General features: G+C 51.2%; 1 pseudogene across 1 annotated transcript; it reads left to right on the forward strand.

Annotated features, from left to right (window-relative positions):
• Window positions 1–322: 322 nt before the first annotated feature.
• On the forward strand, window positions 323–13344 carry LOC308062176 (fas-binding factor 1 homolog; annotated as a pseudogene). Its single transcript has 24 exons — window positions 323–511; window positions 1048–1128; window positions 1902–2021; window positions 2878–3031; window positions 3261–3394; window positions 3837–3939; window positions 4093–4488; window positions 5142–5219; window positions 5516–5610; window positions 6323–6381; window positions 7157–7201; window positions 7293–7427; window positions 7630–7730; window positions 8155–8361; window positions 8896–9003; window positions 9311–9450; window positions 9740–9858; window positions 9988–10110; window positions 10467–10652; window positions 11413–11589; window positions 11757–11894; window positions 11996–12128; window positions 12487–12605; window positions 13161–13344. The product of its transcript is annotated as a fas-binding factor 1 homolog (transcript).
• The last annotated feature ends 11636 nt before the right edge of the window (window positions 13345–24980 follow it).

The following is a 24980-nucleotide window of genomic DNA, read 5'->3' on the forward strand; positions in this document are numbered from 1 at the left end:
TTCCAGAGAGGAGGACACCAGGAGGAGTTGGGCATGTATTCTTCTATCTCATAAAACGGATATCAAGGGATATGGGGTAAGGGGTGAGGAGTTTCCAAAAATCTCTTCCCCTCTGATGTCTCCCCTCCCTGGCATGCAGGGATCCAGTGTCTCCGACACAGACCCACAAGCTGTGCTGCAGACCCTGAAGGCAAGTCCTTAAATCCCCTCCATCTCCATCCATCCCCTCCATCTCCATCCATCCCCTCCATCTCCATCCATCCCCTCCATCTCTGCCCCAGCGCGCTGCCATGGCCTCCAGCACCAGCCTCCGAAGGGAGAAGCAGCTCTCACCCTGCTCCCCATCCTTGTCCTCTTGCTTTCCAGGATATGGACGACATGGAAGCTGATCTCCTGGGAATCCCGAAACCCAGTTCTGGGCCAGGGAAGGCAACTGTGAAAGGTCCTGGGAAATGTGACTTCTTGGGAGGAGGAGTAAAAAACACAGGGAAGCTGGTAGCTCCTGAGGAAGGTAAAAAGAAGATTCTGCTATTCTTTTCACACCCTGATTGTAAACGAGCAGGGATATTTTCCTATCCTTATCTGGGATACGGAGCAAAAAGTGGATTTGTTCCCTAAAATGCTTTTCCTGGTTGCTTTTTGCAGGAGTGTTATTCTGGCCATGTGTTATCCCTTAGGAGATCCCTGGACGTCACTCACACCAGCAGCCGCTGCCACCTCCCACCAAACACCACTCGGCTGTTCCCTGGGGCGGTGCAAAGTGTTTCTGGTGGGGAGCCCCCTGCTCTGGGGGCAAGGAGAGCCAGAGGAGCTGCATTTCAGATCTGCCAGCCCCTAAAGTGCCCTGATCTTCCCCTGGCCCTTTTCTCCTCTGCTTGCAAGGAGACCCCTCCGGAGAGATGTGCACCTGGCAGGGCTGTGGGGGGGTCTGTCCATCACAGCGGGTGCTTTTAGGGGGCTGCCACCCAAAAAGCGACCCTTAGCTAGGGTGGGACCGGGGCATTTCTGCAGTACCTTGTCTCTGAGAGCCGTGGCCTCTCTTTCTAGGAGAGAAAGTGCCTGCGATGGAAAAGAAGGCGCTCTCATCCCCTGCCGCTCCCCGACACAACAAGAAATTTAACTTTGAAGGTGGGATCTCACTTCACGCGGCTGCGGGGGGGCACTGGGGGCTCTGCCCGTGCTCTTTGCCTCCTCGGTTAGCTGGAGGCTTGACTGGTTAATAAGATACGGAGTCCTTCACCCCTATGATGCTAGTGCAAATGTAATCCTTCAGAGGTGACCAAAGGGAAAAAAACCTCTGCATTCGAGGCCCTCCCCAGGACAGGACTGGGGGGTGATTCCTGGGGGCATTTGCATTTTTATATGTGCTTTGGTTTTTAATGATTGTAACACTTGGGAGCCCCTGTGTCAGGGGGGATTCTGTCCAGCTTCTGAACAGGGGAGTGGTTTCCTGGCACAGCTGAAATCTGGTTCTCAAAGCCTGTGCTTTAACAAAGATCAGGATCTGTTAAAATCTGTTAAAAAAAAAAAAACAAAAACAAAAACCCTAATGGGCTTTAGGTGATTTAGGTGGCCTTTCTCCCCTTTTTCTTTGCCTAAGCTGTGTTCAGGCATTAAAGCACCCAAATTTTTGAGTTATTTTCTTCTGGGAGGATGAAAATGTGGAAAAACTGAACGGAAATCTAAGTCTTTGAGTGTTTGAAGTTCAGGGAGACTCAAGGGTATCCCAGGTCCCTGCAGGACCCGCGCTCATGGCTTTGGGCAGATACACTCTGCTGTCCCCACGTGCACGTTGTGGGGAACAGTGGCTGGCGTAGTGCAGAGCTCTTCTTCTAAATAACGTTGCGTTTGTTTGTTTGTTTTGTTATTCTCTTTTCCTGTACCTGCTGGGTAATTCCCAGATTTAGATGATCCTTTGGCAGGACTTTTGTCTGATGAGGAGCAGGATGCTCCCAAGAAACCAGCTCCAACAGGTGCTAAAAGCAGCTCTGAGGAAAAACCAGAACAGAGCAAAGAGAAAGGTAAGTGGGGTTGCTCAGTGCATCCTCTTTGTATTACATAAATCAGCAGCATGGATTAGTCTGTGTGAGATCCAAAATGATTACATTGAAAGCCACCTAGTCCTACCTCTTATTAGCCAGTAACGTAATTTATAGAGCAGCTTGGTAACAGGGTTAATTGTGCCACAGCTCACCAAGTGCTTGATACTTGCAGTGCGCCGCAGATTATGGAGCTGAGCTTTCCTTTCCAGGAATGGAGGCTCTGATCTTACCTTTGACCTCATCCAGCCCGTTCTGCACGCATTGCCAAATGAGAACAAATTTTCTGGGTCAGGATTTGCGTGTCTGAGAGCAGCACCAGTCCGTGCCACACCACAACTGGGGCACCTCTGGGTGGGATCCAGCTGTGGCTGTGTTACAGGCACTTGTCCCTCTTGTTCCTGCAGCAGGGATGCTAATGGGTCTGAGGGTCCCCTAAAATCACCTTTCACCCTGATAAATCTACTCTGGATGCAAGTAGCAGCTGGTGGGTTAGGGCAAGGTCTAAGGTGTGTTGGTAGAGAGGGACTTTAGGCAAAAGGGGACAGGAATTATCTGACTGGAAACTTTCAAAGCTAAAGAAGCTCCTGGCGTTATCCAGAGCTGGAAACCCCAGTGTCAGTGGCACCCAGCAGTGTCCCAGCAGTGGATGCATGGCTGCAGACCAGGCAGTAGTGCATTGCCGCTGTGTTACTTGCTGTGAGATCTGTTCGCTGATCTTAAAAATTACTTTTTAAATGGTCCTGAGAGATAAGAGCAGGCAGGGATGCTTTGATCTCCTGTTTAAAAAAAAAAAAAGCCCTGATCAAACCTTTACCATGTGTGATCCCATCCACAGAGCCACCTCCACCCCAGACGCCCCTGCACACCGTGGCCCCGGTCCAGAGGAGGGCTGAGCTCACTTTTGAAGATACTGATGACGACCTGATGCATGCGCTGGGACTTGGCAGTGGCTCAAAAGGAGCTGAGAAGCAGGGAAAGAAGGCAGAAAAGTAAGGGCAATGAAGAGGCAGTGAGAGTAAAGCAGGGGATGGCTTGTGCGTTGGGATGGTGCCAGCATGCTGTGGGGGGGGGGATGCTGGAGCTTCTGCCTGTGGGTCCCAGAAAGGGGCAAGAGCAGCCTCGTTTCACAGAGAAGAGCCAGAGCACCCTGGCAAGGCTGTGTGACAAGAAACAGCCCTGCCTCCCAGGGAAACCTATCTGCCACTGTGTCACCAACAGAGAGGTGCTCCGGCCAGCCCGCTCCAAGCTGGATGAGTTGCTGGGACAAAATTCCGTGGCCAAAATCCTGGAACAGCCAGGCACAGGAGAGCGCAGAGAGTTCAAACTGGATAAGAAGTACCAAAAGCAGCCAGGTGAGCGTGGCCAGGGATGCTGGGAAGGTCTGCAGAGGTGATGGCGTTGGCTTGGGAGGGCGAGATTGATTTCTAATGTCCTTGAAGGGGAAATACCCTTTCTGTAGTGGTCAGCAGGGTGGCTAATGGGCTCCCAGTCAGCTCTGGGGCAAAGGTGACTGATGCAAAAGTGTTGTACCCTGCCTTCGAGGCAGCCTGGGGGCATTTGCACAGCAGCTGTAACTCAGTTGCCTTTGGACATGGACTGATTCTCAGCAAAGCAACTTTTCCCAGCCACGTGGAGGAGACACGTTGCTTGCAGGTTTCCAGGGAAGATGTTTCCAGCTGTGTCTTCCCAGAGGCAGCAATCGCAGTGGGAATTGCAGGGGAGGAGGAGGAGGGCTGGTGTCTTTGCAAACAGCCGCTCCTCTAGGCGCTGACTCAAAGCTGCTTGTCTGAACAGAGAAGGAAGACGGCTGGGACAAGGAGGATTTTGTCTTTGGAGCGTACCAGCCGACGGTGGCCTCCATGCCCAAGGGCCAGCCGGCGAGGAGGCAGCCTGTGAGGTATTGTGCTCTGCGTGTGGAGCTCCAGCCAGCAGCCACGCTGCCCCCGCGGCAGAGTGGGCAGGGTCCCCGGGCAGGGTCCCCGGGCAGGGTCCCCGGGCAGGGTCCCCGGGGTCCTCTCACAGGCACGTATGTGACTGCTTCTCCTTGCAGCAGGTTTCCAGCCGAGAACAGCAGCGAACCAAAACCAGAACCCCGCTCCAAATCTCCTCCTTCAGCCAGGCACAGCCCTGTGCGGAGCAGCCGGACTCGAGGTGACTGGCTGGGCTTGAAAGATGAGGATTTTATGGATGCGAAGCCAACATCTGCAGCAAAAGCCAATCCTGCAGTGAGCTACCCCAGCCCTGGCACAGCCCAGCAGCCCGGCCCCACCAGCCAGCTCCCGGCTGCAGAGGTAGCGCTGGCTAAACCTGACCCGCTGGAGGAAGACAACTGGCTGAGCGCTGCCTTGTCTCGCAAGAAAGCCCAAGCACAGGCGAAGGCTCAGGAGCAAAGTGCCAAGCCCTTGGAGTCCCCAGAAGGAGGGCTGGATCCCCACGCTCCTGTCAGGTAAAAGCACAGCTGGTGGCCACAGGGCTCCCATCATGCAGCTGCTCCAACAGGACGTCTCAGAAATCCTCTGCTCGGATTTAAGAAATCCATTTTAAGTGCTCTCTTGCCTCGGGTTGGGTTAATAACGCAGAGGTTTCTCCCACTGGTGCAGCCTGCAGGGCCATCGCACCTCTGGGCTCTCCTTCTAGTCATGGCTGAGATTGCATGTGCTGCCCCAGGTCCTGTGGGATTGTCCTGGATCAGCATACCCCCACGAGCTCCACGCATGCTCCTCATTCCTGCCTTCTTTCCCCTTCGTTCCTCCTAGTTCCAGGAAAACCACCTCCTCCAGCTGAGTTGGCACAGACAGGTTAAGGCTTGTGCCATTGGGATGGGACTCAGAAGTGAATTGCAGAGAAGCAGCCGCGTGTGTCGTGGGCAGGGGCATGTTGCCCAGGGGAAGGGGGTGGATGCAGCAAGGAGGAACTGGTGTTCCTCCAGAGATGGAGGTTCTGAGGTGTCTTTGCTCCCTCTGAAGCCAACAGGTTGAATCCTGCCGCAGCTGAGTGGGATAGGTTTTCACCTGCAAGGCAGGAACTGGTGTTGAGGGAAAGGATCTTGTCTTTCCTTGCCTCCTGGGCTCTCCCCCATGGGGTGTTTTTTGCTTGCAGCCAGCCAGCCAGCCCCACAGGAGCACCGCAGCAGGCAGCTGTCCCGCAGGACCAGGCAGCGAGTGCAGATGGCTCCAGGTGAGGCCTCCTTCACCTTTCAGACACCTCCACAAGGGAGAATTCCTGTGGGAAGCGGCTGCATGTGTAGGTGGGGGAGCGGGGAGGGCTGGTAGCCAGCCGTGACCACTTTGGTCTGGGACCTGTGTAACCGGGAAGGAAGGCAGTGCTGAAGGATCGTCGGGCCCTTGCCTGTTCGATCGCAGTGCGACAGCCAAGCTTTAAACTTGCAAAAATGCCAAGCGGGATAATGTCTGCGTGCCTCTCCCTGCGCTGTGACACTGCTGTGCGTCACTTGTGTCTCTGTGCCCACGCAGGCAGCCGGTCCCCTGGCTCAGCACCACGAAACAAGCCTCGGTTCAACCATCGGATCCTGCGAAGGGGCATCCCTCCAGAAATGCCGGTGCCTTGGGTGCGTTTCCTGTGGTTGTACGGTTCGGGCAGCAGAGATTTGTACAGTTTGGTATGCGGAGAAGGGTCTCCCTGCCCTGAAAAAAAACCAAAACCAACCCCCCAAAAAAAGGCAGGAACCACAGCACTTCCCTTGGCCACATGAATGCTGCCCAGGCTTTGACCAGCCATTGTCGGAGCAGGTTGCTGAGCTGCAGGATCCCACCATCCCCATGTCAGCTGGTGTGCTGGGGCACACTGAGCTCCGCAGTGCTGCCTTTGGGGTTTCGGAAGGCTGTGAGGGACTCGCTTTGCCGGAGCAATGGGTGTGCATAAGTTCACGCTGCCCCATCTGTCTTCCCTTTGCTGCCCCCACACTTGTCCCACCAGTGCTATGTGCTGGAAAGACCCCCTTCTGCTCTGGGCTGTGGCTGTGCGCCGGTTCAGAGGCCGCTGAAAGTGGCTTAGGGGACCCAGTCTCCTCCCTAGGTGATGGAGATGGAGGAGGAGCTGTGCTTTGTCCCTTGATTTACTCTGCAGAGCAGAGTCCCACCGTTGTGTGTGGAGTGGGGATGCAGACACGGACAAGCCTGTCTGACCCTCTGCCCTCATTGCCAGCTCCCAGAGCGGAGCGCGACCCTCATCGCTGTGCCCAGGAGACCCAGGCCCTCATCCTGCTGGGAGGGGATGGTTCCCATTGCTATATTCAAATCATGGACTTGTCCAATTTTCAGCCTCTACAGGCTCATTCCCAGGAAAGCAGGAGGCACCAGGCCCTGCCCCGCTCACTCAGGTAGGTGTGCTGGGTCCGTGCCCCGAGCGGTGCAGGATCAGGGCAGCGATCGCGAGCCCTCCGCTGCCGACTCGCCGCCATCCCGCTCTGTCCGTGCTCCCTCGGCCTGAGGAAGGATGTGCCCCACTTTGCATCTCTGGGAAGCCGTGTCCATGGAGGCAAAGAGTTTGGAGCTCCCCGAGGTGCCACAAGTTGCGTTTATCAGGCCAAAGCATGGGTGCTATGGATGCTTTGTAAATCATGTGTGTTTATAGCCCTGCATGGCCTGAGCAGCATTTACACAGTTCCCCAGGCATATATACATATTATATTAACTAGACAACAGAGGCTCCAGGTGATAAAGGACTTTTTCTTCAGTTGATTTTCCCCAGTATAGTGTTGAAGATGCTCTGAGATTATTTCTAGACAACTGAAGGAGAATTGAAGCCTTTCACAGAGAAGGCAGCTCTTGCTTGGTCTTTGAAGCCTCTCCTTCTCATCCAGCTGGGCTCCTCGCCCTGCCCTGGTGGTGGGACACATGTTGTCTCCCAGAGGGCTTGTGGTCTCAGCCTTGATTCTGCCCCCAGAGAAGGAAGAGCGCAGCATGCTTGTGTCTGGGGTGGGGGCTGCCGAGTGTCACCTGGGGAGAAGGGACCCACGCCAGCACGGGGATTGGGCTGGGGAGGGGGTGGGGGTGGTACTGCAGTAGGCTGGAGATGGATCGCCGTTTCCAGGCTAGGAGGAGATGTTCTCCCCAGGGCTTTACCTCCCTGAGAGCATCCCTGTGTCTCCGCAGGTTCCTGCACCCAGGGCACATGTCCAGGCTGCCCCGCAGCTGCAGGTAAGGCAGGTGCCTTCTTTTGGAGGCTGATGGCCGCACCACAAAGCCACTGATCCTGAAGGGCCTCGATCTTCTCTCTCCATCCTTGTAGGCAGAGTTCTCAGCCCCGGGCTTGCAGCATGAGACGAGGCAGGGGGCTCCCGCAGCCCAGCTCCATGAGGATGCATCAGGCTGCCAGGCAGCGCTGCTGAGCGCCCAGGCCCGTGTGGCAGAGCTGGAGAGCCAGGTGAGCCCCATTGCCTGCTGAATGGGGGACCACGGGTGACCCAGAGGGAGGAGAAGGAGCCATATCCTGTCCCAATAGCATCAGGGTGACAGGGGAGAGAGGTGAAACCTCCCTGTCCAGAGACGCCTATGGCCACCAAGTGCTGCTGTGGGAGTTCTGTCCCCAGGGCAGCACAAGGACTTTCTCTCCGGGTGCCTGGCAGGTCCGAATGCTGGAGCTGGAGCGGACACAGCACAAACTGTTGCTGGAAAATCTCCAGCAGCGGCACCAGGAGGAACTGAATCTCCTTGAGAGCACCCACAGGTACCAGCCTCTCACCTGTGCTTCCCTCCTCGCCTACAGCTCTGTCTCTCCTGGGGTGGGAGTGCTGGGATGCTTCCCAAATCCGCCCCTGGGGCAGGTGGGCGCAGAGCCATGTCGATGTGGACGTGGTGGGGGCAGAGAGCAGCCCCACAGGTGAGCCAACATGGGAGTCCACTCTCACCACCACTGTCCCCTGGGTGACAAGGAGGAGGGGCTGGTCCCATTGCCAGTGCACCCCCAACCAGGCAGCACAGTGGGCAGTAGCAGGAGGGTTCAAGGCTCAGGTCTGCGTGTTTCGCCATGCACACAGCAACACTGATCTGCTCGCAAACCCCTGTGTGCGCTCTGCGGGGGGGGGGGGGGGGGAGTGCTGGGTATTGCTGTGGAAGCAACACTTCTTCCTGGCTGTGACCTCTCGGGGCAGGAACCAGGTGAAGGTGGTGGAGGACACCTACGGGCAGCGGGAGGAGAGGCTGCAGCTGGAGAAGGAGCAGCTGATGGCTCAGCTCCTGCTGCAGAGCCAGGATGCGGAGTGGGCACGGGCAGAGCTGCTGGCGCAGCACCAGCAGCGCCTGGCCACGCTGGAGCAGCAGAACAAGCTGGAGATGGAGCGTCTGCAAGAGCTGCAGAGGTGAGAGTGGCACGAGTGGCACACACGTGTGGCTGGTACCCACAGTCTCAGCGAAGGAACCAGGGAGTGGTTTGGGGACATGGTGAAAGGAGAAACCAGACTCCAGAAGCACTGGGTTGTGGGCAGCTTGGTGCCTTTTGGAACGGGGATTTGCTTTGTAGGTGGACACAGGGAGATCTGACTGGAGACGTGGTTTCAGAGTGAATGCATTGTATTTTGAAAGATGCTGAACCCAATGTTTTATCTTCCCCCAAATCTCTTTTATTCAGGTCAGTGAGTTCAGTGAGTCACTGATGTCCACATAGTTTGGGTCAATGACAAATCAGTTTTTGGTAGAGGAGCTCATAACCCCAGAATTGGGCCCATCCCAAATGCGGATGCCTGTCGGTGGAATGCCCCAGGACAGACCCCCATGCCAGCTCAGCTCCTGGCACCTGATTCTCAGCGCCACAACCAAGCCTCTCCCACAATGCCTATCATGGGGAGCACTGGTTTGTGCCAGCCTGTGGCAGGCTCCTTCCCCGTGTCCCGCAGGGTGTCTGTCCAGGAGATGCGCAAAGACCACGAAGAGCAGCTCCAGCGGCTGAAGCGGCTGAAAGACCAGGAGATCGATGCAGTGACCAGCGCCACATCGTACACCAGGTACTGACAGTTGTGTTCCCACATTGGTCCCTGGCCACAGCATTCCCTGTCCTACACGAACCAGGCTTGGACCATGGCAACAGGGGCCATCCCCTCTCCCACCCACTGCCTGCGGGGATGCTGAGCTGTGTAATACCCGTCAGTGCCCCCCGGAAGCAGGAGCTGCATCTTCCTACTGCTCTGCTGTGACCCAGAGAGGTTCAGGGCAGGGCTGCCCGGCCTTTGGGCCACCAAATATCCCCCTCTCCATTGCGGTGAGATGAAGCGTGTCCCACAGGGGTGACCCTCCCCTCACTTCTCTCTGCAGGTCTCTGAATGGCATCATCGAGCGGATGGAGAAGTTCTCCAGCAACTTGCATGACCTCTCGCGAAAGGTGGAGGCCACACACCACACCACCTCCCAGGAGCTGGCCATGGGGGTACGGCAGCGGGACGAGCAGCTCAAGGGTATGTCTGCTGTTCCTCTGTGCCGGAACGGCTGCGGGGTCTCCACCGGAGCTGGGGGTACCCAGAAAACAAGGAGAAGTTGCTCTGAGTCAGCCAGAGGCTGGGAGCTGAGGCTGGCAAAGCCTTGCCTGCCTTGGTCACTGGACATCTCGGGGTCTTCCCTTTACAAAGCAGTGTCCTGGGGATGTGCCAGGGGTGATGAGCACAAACACACACAGTTTTTCTGTGAACATGGTGTGGACAGAAGGGAAGAACTTCCCGCCTCATGCTGCTCGTGCCTCTCCCCAAGTGCTCCAGGACAGGCTATCGCAGCAGCAGAGGGACATGGAGGAGGAGCGGAGCCAACTCCAGGAGGTGATCGCTAAAATGGAGGCCAGGCTGAGTGAGCAGACTCGGCTGCTGGAGCAGGTGAGCCCACACTGTGTCCTCTGCCCGGGTCGGCCCTCCTGTCTGGGTATGGGGTATGTGTCTCACCAACTGGAGGTTCCTGGCCTGGAGGTTGTGAATAGCATCTGTCACCTCTGTGTCTGAACGCAGGAGCGATGGAGGGCAACGGCAGAGCAATCCAAAGTGGAATTACTGCAGCACTCACTGGAGGAGCAGCGGCGAGTCATGACCCAGCAGCTGTCCATGGAGTGAGCAGAGCTGGAGAGGGCGAAGGTGAGGTGGGGCAGACATCTCCAGGGCTGCACTGCATTGTGTGGTGGAGGCAAGAGCTGGGTGCTGGGCTGCAGCATCCTTCTGCAGCTCTCTGCCTCCTCAGCCTCACACAGGGGGAATCGCAGTCAGGCCAGCCCTCTGGCTCACGGATGCAGGAGGCCGCGGTGTGTGCGCATGGCACGTGCTGGTTCTTGAGGAACACGGGACCAGAGCTCACGGTGACAGGGTTCACACCAGGCACCGTGGGCTTGAACCAGCCCCTAGATGTTGCACGGCAGAGATGGGTTAAAGGAGAAAAATCCTGTGGCGAATGGGACTTAGTGCTTCTTCTCTCCCTCTCTGGCAACGCTCCCCAGAGTGCTCTGCTGGAAGAGCAGAAGTCCGTGATGCAGAAGTGCTCGCAGGAGCAACGGAAGCTGGCAGCCGAGTGGGCTGAATTTCACACCCAGCAGCAGCTGAGGAAGGAGCAGATGGAGCGCAACATGGACCGAGCCCTGAAGATGGACTCACAGAGAGAGGGCACCATCATGAGCCTGGCCAAGGTACCACAGTAGAGCCCCTCTCCATGGCCTCCAGCACCACCTGGCAGCTCACGGATGGGTCCTGCCCACCGGGGAGATGTTCAGCCCTGCCTTCAGGTGTTTAAAACAAGTTTTAAGAGACATCACTGCGGTGGTGAGAATCGGGCTGTTCCAGGAGCAGCCTCCACCAGCCTGTTTTAGATGTTGACTGAAGCATCAGTCACCTCTGTCTCTCCCCTTTGCCTGTGAGGAGTTTGGGCAGCCAGACCAGGCACAGCCGCCTCCATTGTAAGTCTGGTGAGAGGAAACCCCCATGGTGGGTTAAACAGAACCTCCCCATGCCATGGGGACATGTTTGGAGCCAGTTCTCCCCCCTGGAGCTGTCCAGAGGAGATATGTGGCACAGACTGTGGCAGGGCTGCATTTCTGAGGGCTACCAGGGTGGAAAATAACCATTCAGGCTGGGTGTTTCCACTGCTGACAAACTGCCAAGCCTTGAGCATGTTTTAGAGTGTGTAGCATGGGTGAGGGGCTCCGTCCTTTCTGGGGAAGGAGTGTGTGTGTGTGTGTGTGCCTGTACAATCCCAGCTCTGCCAACCCTGGTGCCCAAGGGTGGGTGGATGAGAGCATTGGTTGGGTACCTGGTGGTGTTGCTCTGCACCCCAAACTGGCAAACACAAGAAGGAAAACAGGGGCAGATCTCTCCCATCACTTGGGGGGACATGAGATAGTGTCCAGGATAGGGCAGGTAGTGCATTGATTTTCCCCATGCCCATCCTAGGAGCAGGCAGAGCTGAAGATCTGGAGCCATGAGCTGAAAACCAGGGAGGAGCAGCTGGTGAGGGACAGGGAGCTGCTGGACAAGTCCTGGCAGGAGCTGAGGCTGGAGAAGGAGAAGGTGGACAGGGCCACACTGCGCATCCAGCAGCAGGAGGAGCAGATTAAAAGCACGACCAAGGTAAGTGAAGCATCTGCGCTGCAATTCACAGCTGGGGTTTCACATCCCTCCTTGAGTGCTGAATCCCAGCGCTGTCCTGGGAGGGGAACAGGGGGTGCACAAAGGAGCCCTGCCCCAGGGCAGCGAGGGTCCCTGTCCCCAGCCTCCACAGCTGCTCTGCCTTGCAGCTCTCATCCCAGAAGTACAAGGAAGGGGAGCAAGCCCTGCAAGAGGCGTGCAGGATAGAGTCCGAGCACCAGAGGAGGCTGCAGGTCATGGAGCAGCAGCTGGAGCAGCTGAAGCAGCAGGAACAGCGTCTTCACGAGGCAAATACTCCCTTGCCTTTCCTTCTTGGCCTGGGGCCGCTGTGCCAAGGGCCTGAACCTTTGCCAACAGTTTCTCTCTCTTTCTCCCGGGGATGGGGCAGGAGCGGCTGAGCATGGCTCGCCAGAGGAGACAGCTCGAACAGATACGTGAGGAACTGCCCACCAACTCTGCGATGCTGCTGAACACAAACCAGGGCCTCAGTGCCCCTAGGAGAGGCCTCTCCAGCACACCGTGTAAGGCTTCCTGCACGCTGCTGGGGGAGGGGGGGGACGGGACATGCTGGGGGCCAGTTGCACTTGTATTCCACTTCTCAGGAGGCTTGGGATGTTCCTGGGGGCTCATCACACACTCAGATGTGAGTTGGCCTCCTCACATCCTCTGAAGGAGCTCAGCAGAGACCTCTGAGCCAGGGCAGTGCCAGGAGGGGGCAGAGGGGGCAGGAAGGAGAGGCAGGTGGATTAAAGGCCGTTTGCAGTGGGAGGTTGGGGAGGACCCTGCTGCAGGGACATGCAGGCAGCAAAAAAAGGGACACTTGTCCGTCTGCTGTTCCTCTAACGGCAGCGGTACCACACGGTTGGGCTCTTGTTCCAGGTTTTCCACTTCCCACCAGCGCGCTCCCTTGGCATAGCCCAGGGGGTAGCAGGGACACTGGGGCTGGCCCCACCGAGCTCTACGCCACATTGTTGCTGCTGAAGCACAGGGCCCAGCAGGTGAGGTGGTGGGAAACCAGGGCTGGAAAGGGCTTCAGACCAGCTGGGTGGGAGCAGGGCTGGGTGAAGCCTGGGTTGAGCCTGACGGCCACAGGGTGGGTGTGAGATCGTTGCTGGGCTGGGTGGGCTCGCAGAAGCCGTGGGCACCTAGAAGAGTGATACCAGCAGCAAGGGTTGGTGCGTCCTCACGGCTTGTTTCAGGCTGGTTGATAACATCCTTGGCTTGATGGCGTTGCCCCATCCCTGGGTGGCAGAAGCCAGCTCTGCTGGGCTCTGGCTTCATGATGTCCCCATCCTCAGCCCCCTCCTTCCCTGCTGGGTCCTTCCCCAGGCAGGGATGCTCTTTGAGCCTTCCTCTGTGGGCCTCACTCGGTGTGAGGTTATGGGCTCTGTGGGGAGCCCATACACCCCGGGGGCTACCACAGATGGGTACCTGCCCGCTGCTCGCCACACGGAGGAGGGTTTGGGATACTCCCATCACTCGTGAGCAGCACCCTGGCCTGTGACCCCATTTCTGTGGCACTCTGATATCCGTGCCATCTATCCCTCTCTTAGGACCATGATTTCTTAGAGAAGGAGCAGTTCTTCCTGGACACCCTGAAGAAAGCAACCTACAACACTTCATCTCTGTCAGGCTGAGGAGGTGGCATCCCCACGCACCCCAAGGGATGGCTGTGCCTGTCCCCGCAGGAGGCTGCTGTGGAGGAAAACAAACAATAAATAATCCCAGTTCTCTGCTGAGGAAGTGTCCTCTTTAAAAGCAACCTCGGAGTGTTCAGAGCGTGAAATCCATCCCTGGGCTGGGAAGTCTGGCCTCCATCCCTCAGGGCCAGTGTCCCTGGCCACCTGGCAGGCACTGCTGGGAGGCAGTGGCCACCGTGGGTGTGAGAAACTATGGACTAGGGTATTGTTTATTAAGATTTATGTTAAGCTCAATGTAAAGTTTAGGCAACAAAATATATGAAAACGCTTATGCAAACAGCTACCAGACACTGCTTGTGAAAGATAAGATAACCGCCAGATGTCCAGGAACCGACAGAAACAAGACAGACAACCCCACATAAGGATATATGAGTGAAGGGTCAATACCTCCACTACTTCATGAACACGGGTAAAGATGTATAAAAAGGGACTGTTTGAACTGCTCAGGGCGGCAGTTGGTGGAGCGCAGACTCCCCTGCCGTCCAGCGCTGTTTTTGCTCATATTCTACTTGCTATAATTAATAAAATTTTAATTGGATTATGATCCGTTGTGGTCTCAATTTATAACAATTTCTGGTGCCGTGACTCGGATAAGGAACAGTGGGCTTTGGTCCTCCGGGGAGGCGCCCCGCGACATTTCGCGGCCCCGCGACCAACAGCTTACTCCAACCTTACCGACGAACCTAAATTCTAGAATAATGAGCAAAGGAGAAACCGGTAAAATCCCATAAAAATTCTGTGCACGGGAGTCCGGACGAAGACGCAGGACGCGTAAGTATATTGCGAAGTTGTTCGCGGGTTTGCCGTTCGGGCGGGATTGGGTTTCCTGGAATATAACAAGTGAGAGGTTCGATATACTGAACCAAGCGAGTGCGGACTCTTAAGTACTGCGTCTCCCATCTCCCGCGAGGGACTGGGCCAGGAACAAGGGGAGCGAGTGAGTGTATGTTTGTGGATATTCCAGAAGATGGGGGCGAAGGGCAGCAAGCCTTCGACTCCCATGGGAAGGGTACCCACTGTACCTAAGAATACCCCTCTGGCATATATCTTGGACAATTGGAGATATTTCCCTGGAACCCTAGGGAAAGATAAGCAGAAAGTGATAGAACATTGTACTAAGATATGGGGAGGGAAGAAGATTTCTAAAAATGTCTTTTGGCCAGTCTATGGGTCAGAAGAAGATTGGGTAAGACAGCAATTAAACCTCTGGGTTAATAATAAAAAAAACCCCTTAACCCGGAGGAGAGTCAATATGCGGAGGTGTGGCTAAAAAACCGGGAGCTAGACTTTACCCGCTGAATGAAATAAAAAAACTAAACAAAAGAAAAAGAAGGGAGAGTTAGACGAAACCCTTCTAACCCCCCCTCCTTACATTTCTCCTCCTGCTCCTGCAGAGGTCCCCAGAGCGCCCACTCCCCCACCAGAGTCGGAACAAGGGTCTCCCCCTCTTCCTAAACGCGTAACTAGAAGTCAAAAAGGGGCAGCTCAAATATACCCCCTAAGAGAAAAGCCCATGGGGGGACCTCAACCTGTGATCGGATATATTTCTGTGCCTCTAAATTCGGCTGACCTATGAGATTTTAAAAGGACCGAGATGGGACACTTAATTGAGGACCCACTCGGAGTGGCAGAAAGATTAGATCAATTTCTGGGACCAAATCTTTATACTTGGGATAAGATGCAATCTATCCTTTGTCAATTATTTACTACCGAGGAAACCCAGGGACCCCAAGCAGATATTAAATGGCCACTCCAAAGACCTAATTGGGATAATCAGGATCCGGCGCATAGAACTCATATGCAGGACCTGAGAACTATAGTAATTCAGGGGATTAGAGAAGCAGTACCCCGTGGCCAGAATATCAATAAAGCATTTAATGAAATGCAAAAGAAAGATGAGAGCCCCACTGAGTGGCTGGAACGACTGAGGAAAGCCCTTCAGCTGTACTCTGGGGTAAATCCAGACAACCCTTTAGGACAAGCGCTCCTCAAAACTCAGTTTGTGGCAAAATCATGGGAAAAACTTTAGCGGAACACTTCAGCAGGAGAGGACAGATAAGGGTGAAAGAAATAATTAAGCAAGAAAAGCAGATGGCCAGCAAGGGCATAAATTACCTTAGACTGATAAGAACACTGCAAATGAGCAAAAGGTGAAAAGTACACCATGAGGAAGACCTACAGCCTTCCTCCCATAGACCACTGCCCACATTCTAAAGACCCCGGCCCACAATTTTTGGAAGAATCTGCGCAAGGGTGAAAGACTGATAAGCTAATTAGCATACGAAGAGAGGGTAGGCGGGTTCAGGTAATGAATATGTATAGGCGTTAATGGAATATTCATTGTTTCAAGCTTATTTGCTGCAGTGTTGCTTATTTTGGTTACTGGATTTATGGAATGTGGAATTTGACTTTGATAATTGTTACTGTGATTTTGGCTATATTTTTGATAATAATAGTGAGCTCTTGGTGTTGCTGTAGAAAGATACCTGTGTGTTGCATTTTGTAAGTAGTAATTCTGTAAGTGATAAGTGTGTTCTGTGAGTGTAAGCTGGGAAAAATGGGAGGAAAGCAGAGTGGTGGGATTTTAAAGAAAAATCCGCTAGGGTGTGTTTTGAGTCATTGGAAGGATATTGGAGGATCCGCTGGTGGAAATGTGAATAGGAAAACATTGATAAAATATTGTAATCAATGGTGGCCGCTTTATAAGCTGGAATGTGGAGAAATGTGGCCTTTTAATTAATAATTACAAGGTTATTAATAATTGTTATACTCATTTATGCTGGAAATGTGAGAACATTTCTGTATTCAGTATATTACAAATGTTGGTATGTGGTTATTGTCTTGAACATCCGAGGGGTGAATGTGAACCTCTGTATGTTTTAAAGTGTATATGGTGTAAAGAATTATTATATGTATGGTGGCGACAAGAAATTGAATGCCCTGACTGTAAGGTTTGGACGCCTTGGGATAAGAGAGAGAGCTGTAAGTGAAATTAGAGTCTCTGTGGCTGGGATAGCGATTGAGATAATAGTAAGAAAGGTCACTGGAAGGAAATGGGGGGGGCAGCTGGGGGAAGCGTGAATAAGAGAACTTTGGCTAAGTACTGCAATCAGTGGTGGCCCCTGTATAAGTTAGGGGACAGAGAAAATGGCCCTTAAACGGCACACTGAATTATAATGTTGTGCTAAAATTAATGTTATTTTTAAGGCGAGAGGAAAAATGGGATGAAGTAATGTATGCTGGTATGTTTTTCACTCTGAGGAATCACCCAGAGTGGCAAAAGAGTGTGGTATTAACCTAGCTCCACAAGATCCCTTAATATTAGCAATGGAAAAGGATCAGAGGGGAGGTTGTGGTTCCTTCTATGGAGCAACCAGAATGAAACACGTTGTAAGATAAAAAACTTGTGCTAATGTATGTAAGATCTGAAGCCGGGGGGGTGGAGAGTCAAAAAACCCTATGAAAGTGTTAAAAGTATTGGGGTGAGTTTGTACAAAGCCCCGTATCCTCTCGAAGGTGCGGCTGAGTCACGCTGGACGCATGGCAGGGTGTTTGCTGTTTGCCTGCGAAGGCTGATATGTAAGAACACAGACTTAAAGCAACAAGTAGCAGATGTGCATTCAGGGTAAGAAAGAGTTAAAATAGAAGTGCTGCTGCAGAGGCAGGCTTGTGTAACCTGCAGAGCAGGAAGAGCATCTCCTGCCCCGAATCCTCCTGATGGTGGGGAGGAGGGGGTTGCTGTTGCTGACGATTGAGCAGAAGGACCTGACAATGTCACCCCGATTGCTGCAGCATTTGCAGCACAACAGGACCGGTAACGGCCCCTCTAGGGCAGGCAGCGGGTCTGAGGAGAGTAAAGGTGAATCTCTGATGGGGAAATTTAGATGTTTGAAAGTCAGTTGTGAATAGGACTGGATAAAGGTTCGAGTTGATTTTTACTAAGGTAATCGTGATGTAGAAAAGTTGGTGAATACAAAACCAACTTATTTGGTGTTAAACTTCAGTGAAAAGAATTTGTTACAGTTGTGGGAGCTGCTGGCCACCAGGAAAACATCCTGAAACCTTTAAAGTACAAACTAAGAAAACAAGTAAGAATGCCAAATTCACCAAAATCTTTAAGTGGAAAAGAAATCTTTAACCAGGCATATCTGGAAATAAATTCCAGGTAAGGAAAAAATGCTTTCCCTGTTACAGTAAAAATGATAAGGGGAAGGTCTGCCTAGTTCAGGTAAAACAATATCCCTTGCTCAGCAAGGCTATGGGGAATATTGGCAGAAAAACTGAAATAAAATACACTCTGTAGCAGTTCTACTAATGTAAATCTGTGTGTTTTACCATGACGGTGACTTGTTATGGGATGTGCAGATGACACTCTGCAGCAGCAGAGGAGGTAGGAAAGGAGGAATTATCCTTAATACCAGATGGTAAAATCCAAACTGTAAGTACAGATCAGGAGCCAAACTATTCTAATGATTCTGGATTACCTGCTAGCCGAAGAAGGAAGTGTTTGTGGTAAATTAAATGTTTCCAATTGTTATTTGAAAATTGATGGCAATGGTGAGGGAGTTAAACAAATCACATCAGAGACAGGGAAGTTAGCCCATGTTCCGTCCGAACTCGGAAAGACTGGAATATTGACTTGTTTTCCTGGCTTCTCGGGAGCCCCTGGGTAAAACGAATCCTATTTTGTTATGTGGTTTAGCCACCTTATTGTTTTTGCCATGTGCTGTTCCATGTTTTATAAGATTAATTCAACACGTTGTAACTAACATGCAATTTGCTATTATGATTTCACCCAATGGCATTAAACAAATTCTAGTAGTACGCCGAAATGTACAGTCGACAATACAGATTATATAGTTAACACAATAACAATTTAACAGCAAACAGGAATCTGGGAATAATTAACTATTAACAATTCATACAACAATGTAGGCTGATGAAGAATACAAGTAGAATAGCAGAGAAAACAACCATCAGGAACGCACAGACGGGGATGTGGTAACATCTTTTATACTTTTCCACCTCCGCCATAAGTTCTTGACGTGTGACAGCAGAAAAACGCATCCTCTGCCTAAACAACGAGGAAAAAAAAAAAAAAGGGGGGGGGTTTGATTCCCCTTTATAATGAACCATACAGGTTAGACGTTTAAGAAACACTCACCTTACGGGATGTTCAGAGGGGGAAATGCGCACTCCAGACCCTTCCTCCCTGGCAGGTGACATGGCGGTCTGATGGTGAGAAAACATTGCATTGAAAGCAAGGACCTGTCATTTGGCCATAGTGCCATAAATGTTACCATTAACAAACTTACCGGAGTGGTAAGCTCGGGAAATGGGTCCAAGACTTCATCTGGACACTCAGCAGCCATCTTTTATCGTGTATGCCTTTGAACATGCGCATGCGCAATTTTAAACCCCACAGAATGTACTGGAACAATCTGGAAAGACCGCGCATGCGAAATCCCTGTAGTCTAGCCATGGTAGTGACGCATATATGTATATATATATATATATATATATATAAAAAATGCTTAAAGAAACTATAGTATTTATAGTTCATTTATTACTTAAGTGGAATGTATAGTTATAAGTGTTGTTTTTAGGTTTTGTTTTTGTAGGTTATTATTATATGTATTACCCAACCCTTTTGATTTATTTTGAAAACCGTGTGTTAGATGTAAAGTAAATTCAATGAATCATTTGACAACCAGTAAACAACAAATAACAATTTCTTAACAAACATGAACTAGAAGTTGAATAACAGAATAACAGTCCAGCAAAGTCTCATGTGAGGTGGAAAACAGGCTTCTTCACTCGTGAGTCCAGCACGGTCCTGAATAATGTCGGGGTGGTAACTCCATCTGTTCCCTCCACGATAGTCTGTCTCTGGTCCTTGGTATTTTTCTTCACGAGGTAACGAAAATGAACAGAAACAAATAACAAGTCACATGGTAACTGCTGGAGGTCAACAGTTTTCTTTTGTTTATATAACAGTCTCTCGCACTCTGCTTTGGTATCCCATGGGTTCCACTTCTCGGGGCGGATTGCGAGGAAGAGATCGCACTCTTCTGTACCGGCGTGACCAAAAACACTCACAAAAGCACATACTGATGGTTACTGTAGTCACGATGGGACAAAGGCTGAACAGCAAAACCGTACAGACTGTGTCGTCTCCTGCTCCCATCTTTTCCAAAATGATAAGGATTGTTTGTGGTGAGACAAACAAATTGGTCCGTGACCCTCCTGGTCAAGATTCAGGCTAACGCCCTGACCAAAACTGCACAATGAAAATGCATGCGCAGCCTAACCTTAAAGGGGCATGAAAATTTACCCCTTTAAATGCCCACCTCTTGGCTCTTGATTCTTAACCCCCACAAACAAACCTTATATATGCTAAGAAATGTTTTATTGTGCTTTGTTATGTCATCCTGTTATGATAATGTTTTGAAATTAGCTTATGACATGTTTGAGTTTTGAGTTGTTAGCTAACGTTTGTTAGGGATTTATAGTTCTTGTTAGTCATTTGTAGTTATTGCCTGTTATTGTTTATTGATAATGGTAAATGGGTTTAATGCTTAGATAAAGATTGTTAACCTCCTTTGTATAGTTGGCAGAATCTTTTCTCTGTCTCTATCTATGCCACCCACGGAGCAGCAATGTTGAGCCACGGGGCGGTGTGAAGGACGTTATTGGGACATCGCTATCTGTCTCACCATTGCTGGCTGACCGCAAAACAACACAGAGACGGAGATACCCGAATCACCCAGAATAGGAGATGTCCGGGGAATACCCTGCTTAAAACACCCCACTTCCAGACATGTATGTTGGGTTGTTTGCCGATGTCTAAATTGTAATAGAGATTGGTCCTGTGTTTCATTTAAGAGACAACCTTACTGTATGAAATGTCACAATGATTCGATACGTACCAGGGGACCAGAGGATCAAGTGGAAATTTGTAAATTATTTTGTGGATGGGAACTGTCAGTACCTGAACTTTGGGAAGTACATGAAACAGACTGGTACAGAGTTTTAAGAAGTGTACTATAAGATTCGCCTGGAAACGGACACAACAACCAAACAGGTGGAAATATATTTAAGAGATAACTAACTCTTTAGACCTTGGAAATTATTGACAGGATAACAGCAAAATTCCCCTCAAGACTACCTGCTGCTGCCGAGAAGATACTGATATCCCGTTGCTCTCTGCAAAAGAGTAGACGAGGAAGGCAGAGAGGTACTGAACAGTGGGGAAATGAAAGCTGGTATCCTATTAATGGTATTGATTACCATGACTTTAAAAAAAAACAAAAAAAAATGAGCATTACCCTTCAATTGGACCTTAGGTTGATGGGAAGATTCAATAGAAGTTCGGTACAACGTGACAGCCGGATCCCCAAAATTCCAAGTTAAATTGGAAGATTTAGTCTTTTATGAACTAGACCCACCCGGTCGACGAGAAAGAACAATAAAACCTTTTTATCTCTGCCCCAGTTCGAATCCAGGGAAAAGCTATTGCAATTTCCCTAATCACTATTACTGTGCATACTGGGGATGTGAAACCATAGCTTCAAACTGGGACGTAGCCATTAAAAATAGATTCTTAACTATAACATGGGGACCCGGAGGATGCAGTCCGCCAGCTCCTAGCTGGGATAGACACGTAGAGGACCCCCATCTTGGCAACTGTAAGCTTGTTATGTACTAGAAATCCTGCAGCCTAATGACCACGGATGGCTATTAGGACGAACCTGGGGAATAAGATATTGGGAACCTGGAGCTGCTAGAGGGGTCTCTTCTATCTAGTTCCCCCAGTCTCTCCCCAAAAGGCAAGTAGTCCTGCTCCTGGCAAAGTTTGATGGCCCTCCACTGAACTCGCTCACGGATGAAAGACCACTCTCTCTTGCACTGGGGCCTCAAAATTATACCCAGGGAGCTGGACACAACCCAGGGACTGCCAGGTAGCAGCGTACAATCCCCTCCCTCAGTCCCCTGGCTATGCTGCTCTTCATACAGCCCAGGACACCGTTAACCTTCTCAGCCGGCAAGGCACCCTGCTGGCTCATTCTCAGCTCGCTTTCTGCCAAGACCCTCTGGCTATTCCCAGCAAAGCAGCTCTCCAGCCAGGCAGCTCCAGCACGTGCTGTAGCAAACGGTTGTTCCTCCTACTCTCCTTCCACGAAGGTACGCTTACCAGACTTCTTCTGTCACTTCACCAATGTTCACTCAGGTCACAAACAGAAAAATGCAGGCAGCTTCCTACCATGCAATTTGATATGCGCCATCACTCCCATCATGTAACATGGACACCACAATTTTGCTTAGAAGATAAGACTTAGATGTGGATGCAGGAGAGCTGTGACACCTCCCCTGTGCACAGCACAGGCTGAATGACCAGCTTTTCTGGTCAACTGTATCTGCCTGAAAACTGGATATTTACTGCAGGTCGATACTTGAGCGTATTCAGGCGAGGGAACAGCTGGGGAAATGGTAGGTGAAGAACTAATTGCTTAGTGAAAAGGCTGCTTATTCCGTCTGACGTGCGGAATTAAACTCTGTAACTCGGGGTAAGTTATAAAGCGGGGTGTTTATTGCGGTGCCGGGTGCAAGGGGGGTCGCTCCTCCTAACTTGCACACGTAGTTTTACTCACGATACTTATTTACACAGTGAAGTTGGTTAGTTCTGCCCAAAGCCTACACCTACGAGATAATTATGGGTTAGTTGCCTTCTCGCTGCAGTTTAAAGGTAGAGTTCATTTTAAATTTCCTCCCCATGCTCCCCGGGCGGGGGGGTTCACTCTCTTCGGGGGGCCATTTGAGTAGGAGGTCGGGATCTCCCCCACCACAGTGATTGTACCCCGGTGTCCTTGAGCCTTACCCCTTCAGCAGCCCGTTTTCTTCCAGCAGCTCGCAGGCCCCTGCCAGAGGCTCCGTATTCACAGGCCGGTGGGGCTCAGCTCCCCCTGCCCTGGCTGCCCCCCGAGGCGCTGAGCGGGCGAGCCCCAGCCCCTCTCTGCAGGCAGGGAGGCTCCTGCCCGCCTGCCGGTGGCTGCTGGCCCCGGGGCGGCTCCTGCCTGCAGCCCGGCTTTCGGGGGGCACCGCGCTGTCTGGGGTCGGGGGGGCACAGCCCTGAGCGCTACAGCTTGCCTACCGGCAGGCAGAGCCGCTCGGCGTTAAGGCCAGCGTAGTTTTTGCGTGTGTTTGGTCGTGATTTGGCTTCCGGAGAATAATGCTTTTGAGGTATGATGGCATGAAATCATGATTGAAACAGAGCAGGCATCTGCAGGAGAAATACCAGCTTGGGTGTAAGTCGGTGAACTGTATTGCCTCTCCCCAGCATTACCGTTGTTCGTTGTTGGAGGGAAATCGGTCGTGCCAGAGGTATTGTTAGAGTTTACCTGTCCAATGAAATGCCAGAGACTGGCCAATTAGAAAATGTGATTTATTAAAGCAAGCGACAAGTAAGCAAAACAGCGCTGGGCGGCCGGGGAGTCTCCTGCTCCACCAACGGCGCGCAAATTCAAGCAAGCTGAGCAAATTCAAGCAAGCTCTTTCACTCACTCTTTGTTGCGGATGTCTTCAGTGAGCTGAAGGCTCTCCCTGTCATGGGCACTGTTGTTATGCTCCAAGGACACCGTGATTGTGGTGTTGATTGGTTCCGGCCCAAGCTCAACTATAAAGTGCCGACTCGAGGGAGGAAACTAGCTGTTAACTTGTCCTGCGATGGAGACATCAACAGAAGTGCCTCGGCTCCTCAGCATGTGACCTCTACTTGGGAGGACTATGTCTGGTTTCAAGCACCAGCGGCGCTCAAAGGCTTTCACGAATGACCCACACTCTGTAGAACTTTAATGGAATATCGAATAACCTTTGGTGCCGCTTTAAGCGATAACTTTATCAAATACAACTGTGTATTCTTGTCTGTCTGGATCCTTTATTCAGGGTGTCTACTACCTTCCTGTAGTTCAACCGTGTCCATCTGTTTTCATCTCCTGAATGGCTGTTGAAAGCAATTACCCTTTAAGGCACAGCTGCACAAAGATACAGTGATTCTTTGGGGACCTGAGTTATGGTACAGGAGACTAATTGGCGCGTTGGGAGTAAAACTTTCCTGCTGTGTACTTGCTGAACTGGCAAATACTGGATAAACCTTTTCCCTCCCGAGTTTTAATGCGGCCATTACTAAATTAGCTGATTGCTTGGGACTCTCTCTGGGTAATGTACATGACTAATTAATACACTTGGCCTTTACTAAAAAGGCTATAGCCATTCTTACCCGTAAAAGGAGACCTTTGTAGTCTGATCAGGCTTGAGTGAGTACTCGAGTGTTTGCCTATCTATTTGATAAAATTAGACTTCTCTATAACTCAATTTCAGTTACTTAATAATCCAAACAAAGAGTGGGACTTCTGAGTAATTGGGAGGTCTTGTACTGGTGACAAAAAGAGATTGATTGGCCCTGTGGAAGTGGGGAAGCACGTCTTCCTATTTTTTTACTAACCTTTAGCCCAACAGCCTTGACGGTCAGTTAGATATACAGTTAGAACTAAAAGCAAGCGGTTTCTGCTCTAACCCTCTTCAGAGGAAGTAGGACTGCGGCGAATGAAGAGACGGGACGCAGCTTGATGCAACCAAATGTCAACTTATTGTACAGAAGCACGAGGTTTTATACACTTTCAGAAGCTGCGCGTTTGAAACAGATTGGTTCTTGAAGCTAAGCCTTGCATACTAGGCAAACCCCGATTGGTGGTTAGCTGCCATCAATTAACAGCAAGGTGTTACCTTTCCTTGGCGCCATCCGTCTCCCACTCCCCTGTGCTCTGCAAACATGCCTCATCATGTTAATTGTTGTCTAGACAAGCTCGAGCACATTCCCCTCAGCAAACGGATTGCCACGCATGGTCCTAGTTTCCAGCCCGCTCCTGCATCTCCCCCTTCCTGTTGCACAAAAAGAACCTTTGAAACCGAACGAGTAAAAACAAGGTATAAGTAATAGAACAAATAAAAAACCAACTGAGACATATTATCAGTGTCAAAATAACCCGCTGTCTCTGTTCCGTACAATTTGACAATTGCCCCTTTTTGTTTTTGAACAGCTAGGACCAGGTTTGCCATGTTCTGCAGGGCCCTTGCAAACATGACAGCAACCAAGGTAATAGCAAACAGCCAAGACTGCCAATTGAGTGAATGGATGCCAAAAAAGGCTGACATCTTCTCAGATTTTGATACCATGTTGCTGCAATGGGGCGCCTAAAATCCCCGCAGCACATACCATCCAAATCCTCACAGCCATGTCCTTGAACCAACAACAAAAAGCAGTGGCAATTTTGACTCACATGCTTAACTGCCTACCAAACAAGGTGATTTAACTCTTTAATGCTTTCCCTGCTGTTACTCCGGATAAGAGAAGAACCGCTGCGACACGTTCCCATCATAGCCTCCTACTACATTAGCATCTACAGAAAGACAATGATCGACATTCAAAGTGTAAACAGTATCATCTTCTTTTGGATTAACATTATACATAGGTGGAAGGGCACACCAAACAAGAACTGGTTCAGTCAAAAAGTTCGAAACATAGTGTGCCTTCTCTGAACATACCTCTGGGGTCATTCCCTTCATTCCCTCTTTTTTTATGCAAAGAGAAACACTTCCACCAAAACAGAGAAGCCC

This window comes from Falco punctatus (genome assembly GCF_963210335.1).
Source record: "Falco punctatus genome assembly, chromosome: 4".
NCBI classification, from domain to species: Eukaryota; Metazoa; Chordata; class Aves; order Falconiformes; family Falconidae; genus Falco; species Falco punctatus.